The sequence below is a fragment of the Leptonychotes weddellii genome, unplaced genomic scaffold (assembly GCF_054177405.1).
Source record: "Leptonychotes weddellii isolate Sample4059 unplaced genomic scaffold, ASM5417740v2 HiC_scaffold_373, whole genome shotgun sequence".
Lineage (NCBI taxonomy): Eukaryota > Metazoa > Chordata > Mammalia > Carnivora > Phocidae > Leptonychotes > Leptonychotes weddellii.
Genome location: NW_027975772.1, coordinates 1 through 16,818, shown reverse-complemented (window position 1 = coordinate 16,818; position 16,818 = coordinate 1). Strand labels below are relative to the sequence as shown.

General features: G+C 47.1%; 4 non-coding genes across 4 annotated transcripts; 2 read left to right on the top strand and 2 right to left on the bottom strand.

The window, feature by feature from the left end:
• The first annotated feature begins 4,391 nt into the window (after positions 1-4,391).
• Positions 4,392-4,462, top strand: TRNAG-CCC (transfer RNA glycine (anticodon CCC)). Its single transcript has one exon. It is a non-coding gene; the product is annotated as a tRNA-Gly (tRNA).
• A 7,031-nt stretch (positions 4,463-11,493) lies between these two features.
• On the bottom strand, positions 11,494-11,565 carry TRNAE-UUC (transfer RNA glutamic acid (anticodon UUC)). The gene has a single exon. It is a non-coding gene; the product is annotated as a tRNA-Glu (tRNA).
• Positions 11,566-13,378: 1,813 nt separating this feature from the next.
• TRNAH-GUG (transfer RNA histidin (anticodon GUG)) lies at positions 13,379-13,450 on the bottom strand. Its single transcript has one exon. It is a non-coding gene; the product is annotated as a tRNA-His (tRNA).
• A 557-nt stretch (positions 13,451-14,007) lies between these two features.
• TRNAN-GUU (transfer RNA asparagine (anticodon GUU)) lies at positions 14,008-14,081 on the top strand. Its single transcript has one exon. It is a non-coding gene; the product is annotated as a tRNA-Asn (tRNA).
• Positions 14,082-16,818: the final 2,737 nt, after the last annotated feature.

Below are 16,818 nucleotides of genomic sequence, written 5' to 3'. Positions count from 1 at the left end.
TGGTAGGTAGTGCACTGTCGCGCTGTTCCAGTCAATCACCAAAACAACACCCGCATCTGTTCCTACCCCTACCTAGTATATGTACCCTCACCAACAACCATCCTTTTGCCCAAACCAGATCTTGCTGCCCTCTTTGGATATGCTCTCTCATCCTCCCGGCACAGAAACACATGCCCAGTATTCTCAGTAGGATACTGCCTAACTCTCCTGGGTGCACCGCTGGCTCACTGCCACTTTATGACTGCACAACTCTTTCCTCCTTTAATACAACCAGATAAGAAGGCAGCGTCCTCACGCCAGTCTGCTCTACTCCAATCCATTTGCCACACTGCACCCTGAGGGACCCTTCCACAGCCTAAATCTGGACATACCTCTAACCTAAAACCACCTAGTGTCCTCCTATTCCTTCACTACAATGCCTTGATACCTGTATGCGTACTCTGCTCCCCACCCCTCCACCATACCCATTATCTGACTATCTCTTGCCAATTCTCAGGTCTGGCAACAGTGAAGTGCTTGACAGGTTAGGAAGGATCTCAGGATCTCACATCCTGGCACTTGCTTCCCTCTACAGGGGATGGTCTCTCACAATGCCCCCTTTGTTCTTCAAATTCATTCTCATGGTAACTCTTTTGGGTATGAATCTAAAAGCACTGTCCATGTAAGAAAAAAATGGATTAAGTTTGACTTCATTAAAATGAAATCCTTCTGCTCTGCAAAAGACACTGTTTAGGGAGTCAAAAGACAAGACAGAATCTGGGAGTAAATATCTGCAAAGTGCTTATCTGATAAAAGGACTTGTATTCAAAATATACTAAGAACTCTATAACTCAACAATAAGAATTTCAATTTAATTTTTCTTTTTTTTTAAGATTTTATTTATTTATTTGACAGAGAGAGACACAGCGAGAGAGGGAACACAAGCAGGGGGAGTGGGAGAGGGAGAAGCAGGCTTCCCACGGAGCAGGGAGCCCCAGGTGGGGCTCGATACCAGGACTCTGGGATCACGACCTGATCTGAAGGCAGATGCTTAACAACTGAGCCACCCAGGCGCCCCAACAATAGGAATTTCAAAACTCAATTAAATAATGAGCAAAATATCCGAACAGTCAAAGATATATAGGTGACAACTCAGGACATGAAAAAATTTTCAACATTATTTGTCATTAGGGAATTGCAAATTAAAACAACAATGGGATACCTGTACACACCTGTTAGGATGGTTAAATCTAAAAAGTAACACTAACAAATGCAGTGAAGATGTGGAGTAGTGGGAACCATCGTTCATTGCATTGGGGAATGCAAAATGATACAACCACTTGGGGAGAGTGTTTGGCAGTGTCTTGCAAAGTAAACATAATCTTACCATATGTACTGCATCAGTATCCTAGGTATCTACCGAAATTTGTTGAAAATTTATGTCCACACAGAAACTCACACATGAATGTTCATAGAAACTGGAAGCAATTAAGATGCCCTTCAATAGGTGAATGGATTGAACAAACTGTGGAATAGTATTAAGGAATAAAAAGAAATGGGCTACTATAAAAAGGTATAAAAGAACCTTAAATTCATATTGCTAAATGAAAGAAGCCTGTCTGAAAAGACCACATATGACATTTTTGAAAAAGGCAAAGCTATAGAGACTAAAAAAGATCAGTAGTTGCCAGGACTTGGAGGTGAGAAGGATGATTATGTGGAGTATAGGGAATATTTAGGGTATCAAAAGTATTCTGTATGACATAGTAATGATAGATACATGACATTATCAATTTGTCAAAACTCACAGAACTTTAAAATAAAGAGTGAAGAGCTTTAGTTAATAATAAGGTATCAATATTGGTTCATTATTGGTAACATATGTATCATATAAATGTAATATATTAATAATAGGACTGGGGGGGCTGACTAAGAGAACTCTGCTATCTGCTCAATTTTTTTTGTATTCCTAGAACAGTTCTAAAACTAAAGTGTATCAATTAATACAAACTCAAAGATCTTTCAATCAGATTTGACTGGTGGAGTGTAAAACAAAAAGGCACAATAAAAATTATTTTCTTGTGAGTGTGGCTCTCCACTTGGGGCTCATTCTTGTCCTTAATTCTACCAAGACCAGCAAACTAGGACTTAACTCCTTAGAAAGGTCAGAAGCCACACCACCCAACTCCCTGCATCCAAGTGTCCCCCTTCTTTGGGCCCCTAATGCCTCTCCCATAGCCACTTCTATCCTTCAGTGAACTTTACTTTTTGATCCCACTACATGTGCTATGTGGCCAAAGGAGAGGATAGGAGAAAGAACAATGGTAACAGTGGTTTTGGTTTTAAGTACTGTTTCAAATTGCAGAAACCCATCAGGCACATGTGAGGCTTCAAAGACATACTCTTGCCAGGTTAGGACTGCACAGCAGGTCAACAAACCTGTGATCACTGCAAGGCTCAGAGCCCTGCAAAATCCCTATTTAGAGCAATTCCTTAAGGTCTTCTGTTCTGGAATTAACTAAAGAGGTATTGTTGCTATTTTTCCTCCCTGTACTGCCACTGCCACTCATAGAAGCCAGAACCCAGAATCAACCCCTTTTGTCTGTGCAAAAAGGAAAACACAGTAACTAACACATACCCAGGAATTGAACCTGGGCTGCCTCTGTAGGAGACAGTAATTCTACCCCTGAGCCACCAAGGCTTTGCCTTAGCCTTTAGCCTAGATCTACCCATGTGGTCTTCAAAGGACTTTGAAAAGAATTCTTAAAATAAATTTGTATAGACCTCTTTGGTAGACACACAGAACAAACAGAAAAGACACACAGAGAAGAGGCTTGCATAGGAAACTTAAATCACACAGCACTATAAAGTTGAGGTATTCAAATAAAAATCATTTCCTCGCTTCAGATGCATTCCCTTTGCTGGCCCATTGCTTAGTGCCTCCCAAAGCTCTTTGCTCCCAACCTTGATGCCAACATATTTTTCCCCCTCAACAGGCATTCAGGACCCAGTAACAGTTTGGGAAGCTGGATGTTTGGGGATGTACCTCAGTTAATCCAGAAAATCTGGGTGATAATTGAGCTTCTCTCATCATACTTCTATTTTGAGTCCTTCAAAGAGGCCAAGGATCAAATGGGCCTGCTTTTTTCTTGCATTTGAAAGAGATGTACAAAAGGGTGAATACGTGAAAATTTCATTCCAAGATCTTCCCATGGACCAGGCCTTCTTTAGCCACGAAGGAGAACACGCCAAGGCAAAACAATTGGATTAGATTCTGGACAGATGCTAGAATGTTACCCTTCTATCCAATGTAAACTGTTTTTGTCCTTTGCCTTTGTCTGATACTCTGACATTTATATTTTTATTCTTCAGTGCTTGCCTTCTGACAAGAGCGGCATCACTGCACCTCTGTGGCTCCCCTAGTTCAAAAAGTCATACTGATTCCTAGCCCCAACATGTGGGGGAGTGCTCCAGTTTCCCTTCTTCAGTTTAATTTCCCCAGGGAACACTGGGGAAAGAAATCTCTCTCTATTTCAATGTCATCAAAGGACATTTCAACCACCCACATTTTTCTAAAATATTAGCCTGCTCCTGATATGGCCAGTACACCAGGGCCTGTGCTTCACAGGCATCTCAGAGTCAACCAATGCTACAACTCAGTGCAGCAGGGAGTCCAGTTTAGGGGATTAGATTCTCCAAAACAGTTAATGATCGGTCCCAAGCTTACTAGTAATCTTGTCATAATTATGATCTATCACATACCCGTCGAAATGCTTTGAACACCTTAAGAGGCAGACACATACTATTGTTATAATGATCACAGACCGACTCCTAATTCTTGTACTAAATAAATCAACAGTTACAAAGACCTAACTCCACTGACGGAAATGTGTTTCTTCCTTAGCTGTGCGAATTCCTTCTTCTAATTCCAGTCTGCGTCAGGGGCTTCTGTCTTCCCCCGGTTAGAATTTTACTTGCCTAACCTGGCAAGTTAGATTACGTTCTCAGACTCTGTAAAGTGACAGTTCGAGGTTGATGGTTGAAGGTTTAGGGTCATCATCAAGGGGTCTGGATGAATTTCGGACGTTTCCCTGCCCGGGTCTGTCGTACAGTTGGAAAGAGCCTTTCTCAGAGTTGTGGTGTGAGCCGACGGAACAGTTTATTTTGCTATTTTGTTCGAATGTCCCCACTTGACGCTGTTGCCTGATGGAAGTCTCCTTCTCAAGCCGTTGCTTCTGAGTACCTGCGGGTTTGCTAGCTCTGTGCCCCAAAGACAACCGTGTAAACCTATTCTGGAGCGTTTACTTTTCCCCGTGCCCCGTCCCGGGGTGGGGTGTGTGTGTGTGTGGGGGGGGGGGGTCACCCTGGGAATTCTTTCTAGAGCCCCACCATGAGGCTCCCTTCGGCATAAAGCATTGGTGGTTCAGTGGTAGAATTCTCGCCTCCCACGCGGGAGACCCGGGTTCGATTCCCGGCCAATGCATCCCGCCTGGCCTTCCTTCTTTTTCCACCCGCGACACGGGTGCCTCTCCCCCTCCCCTCCCCCGCAGACCTCAGACCTTCACCAGGCGCCTCCTCCTCGCTTTCCCCGAGGCACAGGCCAAGTCCTGTGGTTTCCTGATAGATTCTGGCCGCCAGGAGCAGGAAAATGAGACCCCAGATCCGCAGGGCGTTTCTGAGCAGAAAGCAGTAAGGAGTCGATCTACGCTGGGGCTGGGCCTGCGTGTAGTACCAATCGGCGTGCAGCGCAGCAAGCAGCTCACTCGCGAGTTCTTACCTGTCCACCCGCAAGTGTCTCCGCGGGCTTTGCGGTTTAGACTATTTGGACCTAAGACCCCAGTTACTTTCAGCCTTTCCCCTGGAGGACCCACGGGACCCAAAGAGCCACCAGGTCACGGAGGCCCGTGCTGGACCTTGGGTCGGCCGCGGGGCCACGTCTCACCACGGAGCCCGGCAGACACCCCGGTGGCCGGGGCGGCGTCGGCGGCCCAAGGAAGGCGGAGGCTGGTGGAGAGGGACCCGCGTGGACGCGAGGGGAGCTGGGGCCAGAGACCCCTCGCTCGCGCCGCCGCACCGCACTCCAGCAACCGAGTCGGTCCGCGTGGTCCGCCGCGGCGGCCTGCGCTCCTCCCGCCGGCGCCTCGCGGTTCCGCCTCAACAGGCACCTCTCGCGGGTGCCGCGCGATGCGCCTCAACAGGTGTTAGCCCCAAGAGTGTATTTGTAAAAAGGGAAAGGGAACTAAGGACTCTGGGAACTGTTGGCCCGGGTTTGTTTTCTAGCTCTTGGAAGCTCCTTGGAAAGGATTCCGATTTGAGGGTAGTAGGGGCGTGACTGCGTTAGACCCTCCCGGTGATTAATTTTCATCCGAAAATCTTTGGAGGATTCACCTACCTAACAGTAGCTTGAAATCGAAGATTAGTGACGATGGGGGAGTTCCCCCCCTTTCCGTTTTAAAAATAAACTTGATTTAGGGGCGCCTGGGTGGCTCAGTCGGTTAAAGCCTCTGCCCTCTGCTCAGGTCATGATCCCGGGGTCCTGGAGTGGAGCTCTGGGCTGGGCTCCCTGCTCAGCGGGGAGTCTGCTTCTCCCCTTCCTTCTGCCCCTTCCCCCAGCTCATGCTCGCACGCGCTCTCTCTCTCTCTCTAATAAATAGATAAAATCTTTAAATTTTTTAAAAAATACACGTGATTTATTCCATTTCAAGAGTTTTGTCATTCCGAGACTGTCTTTCTACTTTTGAGTATAGAACCATGAGGATACTGTGTTGGAAACACCCAAGTTGTTTTGGTCATTAACTTATTTTTAAGCTCTTGGAAATCTGAAAAATTAAAAAAAAATTTTTTTTGGAAATCTGAAATTTTAATGAATAAATTCTGAACTGTGATATACATTTTTCTCTGTAAACAGGAATCAGGATTTAGACCGTGGGGTTCGGGGGGAGGGAGGAGGAGTTCTGATTTATGTCAAGGAAATGATGGATTACTCACTGGATGGACTAAAGGCGTTAAGGACTGTAACATCCCCCAAATTTCCCCTTTACTGTTTGCTGGGTAAAAAAAAAAAAAAATTGTCTTTGCCTCCCCCCCTCCTTACCTAACTCTCCTGGCCTGTGAGAAGCTTGCTCCATATTCAGGTGGTCTCCCCTTCCTCCCCCTCTTGCTTCTCCATCTTCAGTGAGGAAGCTGGAGGAAAGTTGCCAGGGAGGGAGGAGACACACAAGGACAGGACTGCAATTTCTTGGAGAGTTTAGAGGAGAGGAGGAAAAAGGAGCTGTGGGTTGTGAAATAAGCAATGAGAAAGCAAAGGAGAGATCTGAATGGTTAGGGCTCCCGCCTACAGCCTTTTCAGAGTATTCAAATAACAGGACTAAAGGAATTTAGCCTTTACAGGTATTTTCTTTTTCTTTCTGTCTTTCTTTCTTTCTTTCATTCTTTCTCTCTCTCTCTTTCTTTTTTTTAAAAATAAAGATCTTATTTGACAGAGAGAGAGAGAGCACAAGCAGGGGGGAGCGACAGAAGCAAGCTCACCGAGGAGCAGGGAGCCTGTCCCGGGGCTCGATCCCAGAACCCAGGGATCATGACCCTAGTGGGAAGGCCAACTGACTGAGCCATCCAGGCACCCCTACAGGTATTTTCAATTAGGGTTGGTTCTTGGAGAATACTCTTTGAGCTCACATCAACCCAAAACTCAACTTCATGGGCCTGGTCTGCATGGGGTTGTCCTTGGAGGGATGTACTAAAGAGTAATGTCCACACCTTTCTCTTGAAACAAAATCTTGGAATCTCAGCAACATTCTCTCTGTCTGTCATAGAATCATTGGGGTGCGGGGGTTGGGGGGTTTGAAAAATTGTAACATACATAAGGTAAAATGCACAGAACCTGTATGCATCATATAACAAATGATTATTATGCACACACTTGTGTAACCTACACACAGATGAAGAAGTAAAATGGTATTAGCCCTAAATCAGTCACTCCCATGCTTTGCCGGGTCATAAGCTTCTACCTCATCCCCTACTCCCATTTAATTATTAGTGGTGCTGTTGTTATTTTGCCTATCTCTAATGTTTTCTCATTAGGGTTCCGTTTTGAAAGCCCTTCTTGGTAATGAATTTGAGCACCATTGCATGTTGGTTAGCCACTTGAATTTTCTCCTATGTTTCTTCCCCCAACCTTGGTGATTTTCCTATAGGTCTTTTTCTTCTTGTTTTGCAAGAACTCATTAACTATCTTCGGTACCAGTTGATTATGCTGACTGCAAATACATGCGCCCAAATTGTGCCTTGACTTTTTACCCTTGATTCTGTGCTGCGATGAACAGAGATTCTTGAAGTAGTTGACTTAGTCAGCCTCTTCATTAAGAATTAGTCTTTTTGTCTTATTTTTTAAATCCTTAGTTTTTAAATCCTTGAGATCATGGGAATACCCCGCTACATTTGCGGTTTCGTTTCATATTTTGGTGCCTAATCCACATGGAAGTGATTTTGGTTATGGTGGAGGTAGGGATCATATTTCATCCCTCCCCTGCCCGCCCCCCCCCCCCCCGTACATGGGATTGAATTCTTATATGTTATAATCATTGAACATTTATAATGTTTTGAATACCTTCGGTTTTTGAATCTTCAATTTAGCCCACTTTCTCTATTTGTGTATATACCAAAGAAACTCGGTTCTCTTAATACTTCCAGTAATTTATTTCATATATATAAATACTTATAGTATTCTTTTTTTCATTTTCACTTCTCATACTTTTTCTTGCCTTTTTTCACTGGCTAAGATCTCCATCACGGTGGTGAAGAGACTTGGTCGAGGTGGGCCTCTTTGTCTGCTTCTTGATGGTTCCTAATTGGTTAGGGTAGGGGGGAAAGTCAGTATTTTATCATCAACCATGACATGTGCTGAAGGGTTTTTTTGGTTTGTTTTTGGTTTGGGAGCTACCTTTTAACAGATTAGGGCTGTTCTCTTCTCTTCCTGTTATGCTAAGAGGTTTTGAAAAATCATAAACTGACAATGAATTTTTTCAAACACCTTTTCTGTGCTTTAGTGATTCTGATTTTCCTCCTGTAAGTTGTTGATGTGATGAATTCATTTTTTTCTAACGATAATCAACTGTTTCCCCAGTGTAAGACCAATTTTCTCATGACATATTTTTTAACATATATTTTGATTCAGTCTTTTAAAGAATTTTTGCAGCTATGTATCCTCAGCAATAAGTGAGGCCTGCAATTTCTGTTTTTCACATTGACTTTTTGGGGGTTTTGGTTTCCACCCAAACTCATAAACGTAAGTTGGGGGATTCTGCCATCTTCTGATACTTCTAGAATTTCTTTTTTTTTTTTTGGAGTCATTTTTTCTAATGAACTTTCTTGCTCCTTGAGCTTTCTTTGCAGGAAGACTTTTGAATTCTAATTTTTTAAAAAAGTTTAATGCTTGTAGGACTAGTCCTCCTCCCCACCCCTGCCCAAATCATTATTGCAATATACCTACATTTCCTCTAAAACTTTTAACTGGTTGGCATATGCGTGTTTATGATATTCATGTATTGTTTCCTTATGTCTACCCGTTCAGTAGCAGTGACTTCCTTCTTCCCAGTTTTATCAGAGCAGTCTTTTCAAGGATGCAACCATTGACTTTTCTCTTTTGTATATTTATTTCTGATTTTCTTTCTTATTTACATTAATTAATTTTAATTTTTTTAAAGATTATTTATTTACTTATTTATTTATTTGACAGAGAGAGACACAGCAAGAGAGGGAACACAAGCAGGGGGAGTGGGAGAGGGAGAAGCAGGCCTCCTGCTGAGCAGGGAGCCCGATGCGGGGCTTGATCCCAGGACCCTGGGATCATGACCTGAGCCGAAGGCAGACGCCCAACGACTGAGCCACCCAGGCACCCCTCTTTCTTCATTTTTAAAATTGCATTTCTAATTTTCAAATTCCTGCTTTTATATTTAATTTCTGGTCCTATCTGCTTTTGTTGTTCTTGTTATTTTGGGGGTAACTCTTTGTGATGGAGGGTTAGCTCGTTAGCGATCAGCCCTAATTGTCATGATTTACATTTAAAGCTGTGTTTTGTCCTCTGAAGACTGGTTTCAGCAGCACACCTTGTGCCATAGCTGCAGTCTTTTCAGTTTTGTTTGATTCAGAATTATTTCCTAATTTCCGTCTTCATGTCTGCTCTGATGCCAGGACTGATGGAAACATCTCTAGAATTCCAGATACCTGAGCTTCCCTTCTTATGTCTTGTAACTGAATTCTAGATGCTAGTGGATTCTCTGGAAATGTTATTGGAGGGTACCTCTACAGCCCTAGGATGAGCCTGTTCTCCTTTGAATATGTTCTCCTCTGGCAGGCTCTTGGGACATACCACACCAAGTTGATGGCCTAAGGTCTCCCAGACTACCCAGGCTATGTGTAACTCAAGGCTAAATCCAATAGGGGTCAAGCGCCCGTGGCCACAATTTCCTCAGGGGCTTTTTATTTACTTTATTTTTCAAGATCTTATTTTCAAGTAATCTCTATATCCAACGTGGAGCTGGCACTTGCAACCCCGAGGATCAAGAGTCCCAGGCTAAACCGAGTCAGCCAGCCAGGCGCCTGCTTGCTTGTGTGCTTGCTTACTCAATTTATTTATTCTCATGGGCGTTTTAAACTTTCCTTTTCTTTATAATGTTTGAAGTACCAAGGCCGCCTTGTCCAAAGAGCCCTGGGACTTGAAGGGGCAGGACTAGATGGGACTGAAAATGTCCATTTCTGTGTTCCTAGCCCTCAAGGTCCTGGAACAGAAAACAAAATAAGCTATCCTGGCAATCCACCTAGGAGCGGAAGGAGCTTTGATGCCTCTGTTTTTACTTTTTGCATGGGCACCTGCGAATGTTAGTGCCAAGCCTGCCATCTACCTCTAAGCCCTCTCTTTTTTTTTTTAAGGTACCGATCAAGCTTAAGGAAAAACAAATCAAAGAACACCAAAAAACAAAACAAAACAAAACACCAAAAAAACCCCCAAAACAAAACAAAAACAAAAACCATCTTGTAATCGGAAATGAAATAGATTTGTATTCTCTTACTTTGAAAACTCTACCTTTATCATTCATTACCCAGATGGCAGGGATGAATTTAAAATTCCTGGACTTCTTGGAGTGAATCACCAGAGAAGCTTCCGGGGCCGCTTGCTGGAACCGGGTGGCGTTCTGTACCTCCAACACGTCATCCATGCTTCTCAACACCGAACGTCTCTTAAAAAGCAGCCTCTTGATGCCACACTGTGCCAAAGCCCCGGGTCTGAGTATGAACAAAAGGGGAAAAGGCAATTTTGGTGCCCCCATTGACAACCCCAGGAGGAAAGACCCATATGGGGCCTAAAAACGACCACAGGGTCAAGAGCACTCAGGATGTAACGGATGAAACTCGTTGTGAAAAACCACCATCAAAACTATAGTCTCCCTACCTACCAAGGTTTCCCCCCTACCCACCTCGGCAGCCTTCCTTCCCTCCCTGGTACGCTCAGGGTCACCACCTTCCCCTCCACCCAACCCTCGCCATTCTTCCAAACCGCTCCCGAAAGGAGTTCAAGCGACCCCCTTCCGCCCCCGCCCCCCCAACACACACCCGCCTCCCGAGAACCCACGAGTTCGCCGCTCGGACCGTCCGCCTTTCAGCAGCGGCTCCGCACCCACCGCCCCGCAGCCCCTGCAGCCTCGCTCCGCGGCACCTCTCCCGGCCCTCGCTCGCTCTCTTCGTGCCTCACAGAAGACGTCGCGTTTACCCCAACAGGTCTTCGGAGCCAGTGTCGAAGGGAAAAAAGAAAATGTGCCCGGTGCCTGGTAGAGTCTACAGGGTTTAAATGCAACAGCCCGCGGAGAAACGGTGGGATTTGACTGTGGGATCATCGTTTTGGTATCCTGGTGTTTGTTGATTTTTACCCCTACCTTTGGCTTGCGGAAGCTATACCAGTTTTCCATTTAGGGCACGCCTCCCTTGCTGCCTCTGTTGGGTCAGTTAGCGTCACCTCCCTACACCGCTTAATCCGCGAGTGGGACAGCCTTCGAGGAGGACCCGCTCCCGTCCCGGCGCTCCCCTTTGCTCTCAACCCTCCTCGCGGGTATCGGTCCAGGCGTGGCTTCCGAACGCGTAGTAAGCCTTTTCTGCGCGAACTGAGCTGAGGAGCTGGGCCCACCGGCCGGTGTCTGGCGTACACGCGAACAGCGCGCCGTGGCTTGGCCTGCAGAGCTGGGTTTTTCGGGGGCTCAGCCTGCTCTGCGCCCCTGGGGCGGCCCCACAGGGTTTTGAACCTCTGCCGCGTAGCGTAAACACGAGCCAGCTGCTTAGAAGCTCTGAAGTCACCTCTGCGGGCGGCGGACCTGGAGGCCAGCAAGCCAAGTGCGTGCGCCCTGAAAAGCGGCCCGCCGTCCCCACCCCCCGGCGCGGGAGATGAACAGTCCGAGCGGTGCGGGGCGCACACCGCACGCCACACCTCCGGGTTTTAGGAAAGGAAGATTCCCGCGCAAAAGGCAGTTCCCTGACCGGGAATCGAACCCGGGCCGCGGCGGTGAAAGCGCCGAATCCTAGCCACTAGACCACCAGGGAGCCGGCGAAAGGCTCGTCTTCTGCGGGCTTCCCACGGGAGTGACATTTTCCCCTGAGCTGTGGGAGGCGTTGGGCCTTCGGGAGGTCACCTGTCCTCCCAAGGACCGCTTTCATAAGGACGTTCCCTCCCCGCTCCCTCCAAAACAAGAGTCCGCACCAGACGCTCCGAGGGCCGCCAGGTCCGCAAGTCCCGGAGCGAGTCGCCCCGGCCCGGCCCCGCCGCCCCTCAGAGCTGCCCTGGAGACGCGCCTTCCCGAGGCGGCCGCGTGAGGACACGACGTCGCCGCGAGGGCGCGGGAGGGGAGGCGCCCGGCGTCAGACCCCGGGGTCCCCAACATCACCCAGTAGACTCCGGGCGGGACGGAGACCGCTTTCAAGGAAGGCTCGGCGGCCCCGAACTGGATTCCGGATCTCTGCCCCCACACCCCCCACCTGCTGCCCCCACACCTTATTACGCTACCGGACCTGAAGACTCACTCTAAGTCCCTATAGACGGTGCAGTGTGCCGGTGGCATCAGGAGACACAGATAAATGGACTCAGCTGAAACACTTGAAACTGACCCCAGCTGACCTGGTGAATTCATTTTCAACAGAAACGGTTCAACGGGGAAAGGAAATAGGTTCAATATCGGGGGCGGGAAACAGCGTTACTTCTACCTCACACTACGCATAGAAATTAATTGGAGGTGCCTCGTAAAACATAAAGGCTAAAGGCAAAAGCAGTTTTTGAGGATACTTCGTGACTTGGTGGTAGGCAGAGATGTACTAAACAAGACCCAGGAAAAAATATGTATATGAAAAAAAGACATGACAAGTTAGACTTCATCAACATTAACCACATCTTCTCATCCAAAGACGCCCCCAAGACAGTGAAAACAGCAAGCCACAGACAGGGAGAAAATGTTCACAAAACCTATCTGACAAAACAAGCAAGCAAGCAAGCAAACCCCCAAACCTGTAACTATAAGGTGCAATGAGCTCCTTCAAACTGACAATTAAAAAAAAAAAAAAATTCAGACAACTCAAGTTTTTTTAGATGGTCAAAAGACATGAACAGATCCTTCGGAAAAGAAGATACCCGAGGCCTAGAGAGCACCTAAAAGAGAGCTCAATATTTTTAGCCGCCAGAGAAATGGATGTTAAAATCACATGGAGAGAGCACTACTCCCAGCAGCAGGACTCAAATGATAAGGATAGGAAACACCCAGTCTTGGCAAAGGTGTGGAAGGAGCACAACTCTCAGTGGCATCCCGATGACTACCATCTGGCGGCAAGTGGCTGCCGACAGGCCTTTTCCAATCCTTGAGGGTATGCCCCGAGTACTAGAGAGGGTGCTGTGATGAGGACAAGGAGGACAACAGCCAAGGACTGAAAAAGTCCCCCGAAGCAGAGAGAGAGTCCCAGGAGCCAAGGTTCGAGGCGCTCAGCGGGTCTATGGAGGGGCTGTCACTTATCCGATGGTCTTTGAGGATCCTTAAGGTTTTTTTGAGGAACACAGAGACGCCGTTTCCCAGCAACGCCGGCCCACGAGGCTCCTCGCTGGACAGCTGGGGACTCAAGGACTTGTCCTGGTTGGGAGCCGCGCTGAAGAGAAGCCATTTCGTTCAGGTGACTTGCGCTCAGAGTCAGAGCGGAGGAGGTCCCCGGGTTAAGGCCGAGGGGAGTTTTCCTTTCTTTCGGGTGAACGAAGACGACCTCCCGGCGCCCAGCGGCCAGCGGAAAGCAGGGCTCTCTGGCCCCCAGGTAAGGGGCGCAGCCGCGGCGGGCTTAAACCCGAAGCAAAAGGGGAGGGGCAGCGAGCGCCCGGGAGCACTGCCGTGACTCGGATTCGAACCGAGGTTGCTGCGGCCACAACGCAGAGTACTAACCACTATACGATCACGGCGCGCCACCCTCCCGGCGGCAAGCCTGGCCGTCGCTCTAGGACTCTTGACGCAACGTCGTTCCAGTTACTGCGCTGTTTTCTTTTCGGACAAACCGCAGGTACGGGCGCTGTGCTTTCTTCCCCGCCGGCTCTTCGGATTTTCCTTCCCTTCCCCTCAACTCTCCTACGCGATAAGGACAAAACCACCACAAAAACCATTCTCCGGTCCCCCAGTCCGGCCGGCGCCTCTGCACGGCCGTCCTGGGAAGTCTCCTTGTCCCGTCCACGCCTCCCCCGCTTTCCCTTGCCGCCTCTTGGCGTTTGCCCCCTTTTGACCGCCCGCACCTCCCCCGCTCTCCAGCTTCCCCCACACGGACGGCGGCCGAGTGGAGCGAGCGGAGCGCCAGCGGCGCCGAAGGGCGGGTGCCGGCGGACCAAACGCGAAGAACGGTCCCGGGAAGCCACCGGCCTTCAGCTCCCCTCGGGCCCCAGTCGCCTCAGACAGGAGGCGGGTGGCTCCCCCTGGCGTTGAGCGCGTGCTTGCTCTCTACTGGGGTGTGGGCGGGGGCTCCCCGAAGGTCTCTGTGGCGCAATCGGTTAGCGCGTTCGGCTGTTAACCGAAAGGTTGGTGGTTCGAGCCCACCCAGGGACGAGGGGGTTCTTTTTAGAAGGGACAAGACAGAGTGTCGTCTGGCACGTGCACAACAGGAGGACCGAAGCCAAGATCAGAAGGCCACCAGGGCTTCTGGAGGGGGAGAGCTCTGGAGGAAAGCAGGTCGCCGGGAATCCGGAAGTCCTCGAATGCCTTTTAACAGTGCAGTTTCTGCCACCGTGCGTTTGTGCCAGTATTTATTTAACCCTTTCCTTATACTCTTTACATTCGGTTGATTCTAGAGTTCTATGGTTACAAATACTGCTGTCGTCATCGTTCTCGTACTTGACTAGTATTTCTACAGGATAGAGTCCTGGAAGAGCAATTGCTCTAACACAGTGTTCCCATGGTTTTTATATGATCCGCTTCTGTCCCTCGTTGGCTTATTAGCTATAACTCTTTCTTTTGTTATTTCAGCCACTGCTTTAGGCTTCATAGCCGCATACACCTGTAACTTACCAGCCGCCCTCCAAGGGATCGCCTACCTTTTCACGTTTCTCCCCTGCCCGCCTTTATGCTGTAGCTCTCGTGCGTTTTACTTTACTTTGCGTGTTAGAAACCCCCAAACCCATCCTTATTACTTTGGTTTCATCTGCCTCGTGTTTTTAAAGAGATTGAAATAATAAGAAAAAAATCTCATCTATCTTCCCATGCGGTTACCATTCTGTTGTCCTTCATCCCTTTGGCTACACGCAGATTCCCATCTGGTGTGGTTGTCCTTCTTCCCGGAGGACTCCTTTAACGTTTCTTGTAGTGTGGGTCTGCTGGTGATGTAGTCTTTCAACCCTTCGATGTCTGTCAATGTCACTCACCTTCATTTTTGAAAAAAGCCTCTTTTGGAGGGGACATCCTCCTTGACTTTGAGGTTGCTCCAGTGCCTTCTCACACTCCTTCCCACCAGAAAACTGTAGGTACCATGCCTTTTTCCTCTGGCCGCTTTGAAGATTTTGTTTTCTTTTTCCATGGATTTGAGCAATATAATTAGGATGTGACTAGATACGGTTTTCTTCATGTGTCTTGTGCTCATTCGTTGTGTTCATTGGGCTCCTTGGATTGGTGGGTTTATAATTTTTATTATGATTGGAAATTCTTCTGTCGTTGTTTCCTCAAAAATTGCTTCTTTCCCCCCAGTCTTTTCAGGGACTCCAATCATTCCGTTTTTTTTTTTTCCCCAATCGCTCATATCTTTTAAAGTTGCCCTATCATTCACTGATAGCCCTTTCCTTGCTGGAGCAGACATCGCATGTGTTTTTTACACTCACCGATATCTCCTAAAGGTTCACTCCTCTTAACCTGTTCCAGCAGCCACTCTAGCTAATGCCTAAAAATGGGCAGCAGCACTATATAAAAGGTGTTTTATGATTTCTCTCCTAATTAGAAATGCTCTAGGCTAAGATGATAGATACATTAATTAACTCAATTTAGTATCATTGGGAGAACTTAAAGATCACAATAGATCTTAAAATTGCAAATGCCCCTGACACATAATGGAGAAATGCATGCTGGGATCATATATGATACCTAAAAAGGTTTACCCCCCAGAATTGTAAGAATAATTGAGTCACTATGATTTCCAGAATTGTAAGACTTAATCTCCATTAAAAATATCATATGATGTATTTATCTTACTGAAACACATAATTTCATATTGTATAAACTCTTAAATAGTATTGGATTAAACTGTGTTTGTTGGACCAGTAAAACCAGTATAGGAGATTTAGGCAGCTAAGGGTCACTGGGATTTTGAAGAGAAAATGAACCCAAGACTTGTATAAACTGGAATACTATCTACCAATATTTTCTACAGTATTCGAAAATCTAGAAGACAACATAAAGCAGTTTTTAGATCAAAATGATTAAACCAGTCTGATGCACACAAGGAGTCCTCTTTAGAAATACGACATGATATAAACATCTTCTATGCCATTATATATAAATTATTTAAATCCTTTAAAGTGTTTTAAAAGTACTCAAGACTCCACTTGATTTTTTTTTTTCTTGTACCTGGCACCGACACCACTAACCGATCTACAGCTAAACTGTTTTTGTTTTTTGTTTTTGTTCTTTTCCCTGAGTTACAGATTCAGCAAGAAAGGAAGTGGGATGGGTGCCTGGCTGCCTCAGTTGGTAGAGCATGCATCTCTTGATCTCTGGATTGTGAGTTCCAGCTGACACACCTTGGGTGTAGTGATTACTTAAAAATAACATGAAAAGAAAGTAAGAAAGAAAAAAAGGAGAGAGATAAAGAAAGAGGGGAAGGAAGGCAGGAAGGGAAGGAGGGAGGGAGGAAGGAAAAAGGAAAAAAGAAAAGAAGGAAGAAGGGAGAAAACCCCATCAATGGCATCAATAGCATCCTTGGACCCCCACTGGGGTCCTGGAAATAGAAGGTCAGGCACTTCCTCACTTTGGGGAGAGGCACAACTGAATACAAACTTCAAATTGCCTGTGTCGGCTTGGACTCAGACTGGAGCCAGGACCAGCTCAAGGCCAGGACAAGGTAAGACTAAGCACCATCATCACAGGACAGCCACCTACCTAACAGCATCAACACAGACAACTCTGGAAAGCTCTTGAAAACTTCCCCCTTCCCGTTGAAGAATTTTCCACCTGCTGCCCTCATCCTCCCACCACAGGAAAGGATTCTTCACTTTTTGCTGGGCCAGGACCCTCTAAGATCCCTGCAGGGCACAGAGAGTCAGGAGGGCAGGAGCTAAGGGGGCAGCTGCACCTCCCTGAA